The sequence below is a fragment of the Sander vitreus genome, chromosome 3, assembly GCF_031162955.1.
Source record: "Sander vitreus isolate 19-12246 chromosome 3, sanVit1, whole genome shotgun sequence".
NCBI classification, from domain to species: Eukaryota; Metazoa; Chordata; class Actinopteri; order Perciformes; family Percidae; genus Sander; species Sander vitreus.
The window spans coordinates 35,047,512-35,050,011 of NC_135857.1; the positions used below are offsets into that span (position 1 = coordinate 35,047,512).

At 46.4% G+C, this 2,500-nt stretch overlaps 1 protein-coding gene across 3 annotated transcripts in view; it reads right to left on the reverse strand.

Moving 5' to 3' along the window:
- The window catches only part of plekhg2 (pleckstrin homology domain containing, family G (with RhoGef domain) member 2), a 123,041-nt gene that overhangs the window by 85,115 nt on the left and 35,426 nt on the right, over positions 1-2,500 (reverse strand). Inside the window, exon 1 of one of the 3 annotated variants that reach the window (XM_078247171.1) lies at positions 1-21. This exon is cut by the window's left edge and continues 145 nt beyond it. The exons of the other annotated variants lie outside the window; for them this stretch is intronic. The gene's annotated coding sequence lies outside the window, so the exon portion shown is untranslated. Of the gene's footprint in view, positions 22-2,500 lie in introns of those variants that run through there. 3 annotated transcript variants of the gene reach the window in all.

Genomic DNA, 2,500 nt, shown 5'->3' on the forward strand with positions numbered 1-2,500 from the left:
GGACTGAAGTCTGTCAGTCAGTCGCTCTCAAACTGAAACTAAACAGTGACGTTTGATTTCCTGTTGTTGGCTGTGTGTGTGTGTGTGTGTGTGTGTGTGTGTGTGTGTGTGTGTGTGTGTGTGTGTGTGTGTGTGTGTGTGTGTGTGTCTCTGTGTGTGTGTGTGTGTGTGTGTGTGTGTGTGTGTGTGTGTGTGTGTGTGTGTGTGTGTGTGTGTGTGTGTGTGTGTGTGTGTGTGTGTGTGTGTGTGTGTGTGTGTGTGTGTGTGTGTGTGTGTGTGTGTGTGTGTGTGTGTGTGTGTGTGTGTGTGTGTGTGTGTGTGTGCATGTGTCTGTGTGTGTGTGTGTGTGTGTGTGTGTGTGTGTGTGTGCATGTGTGTGTGTGTGTGTGTGTGTGTGTGTGTGTGTGTGTCGTGTGTGTGATGTCTGTGTGTGTGTGTGTGTGTGTGTGTGTGTGTGTGTGTGTGTGTGTCTGTGTGTGTGTGTGTGTGTGTGTGTGTGTGTCTGTGTGTGTCTGTGTGTGTGTGTGTGTGTGTGTGTGTGTGTCTGTGTGTGTGTGTGTGTGTGTGTGTGTGTGTCGTGTGTGTGTGTGTGTGTGTGTGTGTGTGTGTGTGTGTGTGCATGTGTCTGTGTGTCTGTATGTCTGTGTGTGTGTGTGTGTGTGTGTGTCTGTGTGTCTGTATGTCTGTGTGTGTGTGTGTGTGTGTGTGTGTGTGTGTGTGTGTGTGTGTGTGTGTGTGTGTGTGTGTGTGTGTGTGTGTGTGTGTGTGTGTGTGTGTGTGTGTGTGCACCTGACTTAAAACAAAGGATGTGGTGCAGTTTGTGCTATCCTTCACACACCAATGTGTTGATAAATCCAAAGATAAAATGACTGTTGCTGTGACAACCTTCCAGACTTTGAAATGACTTCTGTTACTCTAACTAGACTTCCTGGATTGGACTTCATGTCTCACCACCAGGTCAAATCAAGATTCTGTCCAAACTAAATATGTCTGACCGCTATAGACTGTCCTCCCCCGAAAATACGCCCCCCAGAAGTGGTATGTTCCAGCATCTTTCTGATCTATATTCAGGCTTCTGGCGACATCGCCCTCTAGTGGCGGCAGTAGTTCTGACGGGAGCAAAGCAGGAAGTAAGGTGAGGAAGTAGAAGAGGACCAAATGTCCTGGTAAGGAAGGAGGTGGTTTGTGTCCAACAAACACAGGACTTTCACCCAGGAGACCGGGGTTCATGTTCCGTTTGAAAAGAAAAGGAAACAGAGAGTTTTTTAACCCTCCTGTTTAGGGTTGGGTATCGTTTGGGTACCATTTTTTCCGATACTGTTGCTAAAACGATACTTTTAAAACGGTGCCTGTGCCTAAACGGTGCCTGAACGGTACCTGAACTGTGCCTAAACGGTGCCTGAACTGTGCCTGAATGGTGCCTGAACGGTGCCTGTGTGCGTGTGCCTGAACTGTGTGCTGTGCATGTGCCTGAACGGTGCCTGTGTGTGCGTGTGCTCTGTGCGTGTGTCGTGTGTGTGTGCCTGAACTGTGCCTGAGCGTGTGCTGAACTGTGCCTGAACGTGTGCCTGTGCGTGTGCGTGTGCGTGTGTCTGAGTGTGTGCCTGAACGTGTGCCTGAACGGTGCCTGATGTGTGTGTGTGACTGTGCCTGAGCGTGTGCCTGAACGTGTGTGTGTGTGTGTGTGACTGTGTGTGTGTGCCTGAACTGTGTGTGTGTGTGTGTGTGTGTGTGTGTGTGTGTGTGTGCCTGAACTGTGCCTGAACGGTGCCTGAACGGTGCCTGAACCGAAAAATATATAGTGTAATTTATAATGTATATAATATAAAATGTAAAAATAAAGGAGAAAAAAACGAAAGTTGGCGACATTAAAGAACGGCTTGTTTATTGCTGAGGCCATGTGTTCAAAATTAAATGATTGATTAATAATGTAATAACAATAAGTTATAACAATGACTTATTTCACCGGTATATTGCTGGTAAACAACCAAAACAACCACTAGATGGAAAAAGGGTATTTTACAATAACTTTGAATGCACAAAGAGGCTGGCGAGTTTCAAGTGAACACACCGTGTGTGTTGGCAGCTGCAGTCAGACTGTTACGTCTCGCTGTAGGAATCCTCTGCAGGGAAATACAGTCTAACGTAAGCTGTCAGCATTTTAGCCATTGTGTTTAATCCAGCTACTAGCTAACGGTAACGCAGCGTCCCGTGCAGCGATGCTTCTGAAAAAAATAAAAGTCAGGCACTGAAATGAGGCACCGAAATTTTCGTTCTTATTGGGTCTCGTTACTACCTTTTACGTCAGAACCGGTGCCCAATTTAGCCCTCGACTAAATCTATACAGTTATATATAACTACACTACTATCTAGACTATACAAATCATACTAAACCTTAGGGGCCCTCAGATCGTTCCTTGAGGAACTCCGTAATAATATCTTTGGTCTTTAAACGTCCCATGACATGCTGCTTTTTGACCTTAGTGGTCCCCTAATACTG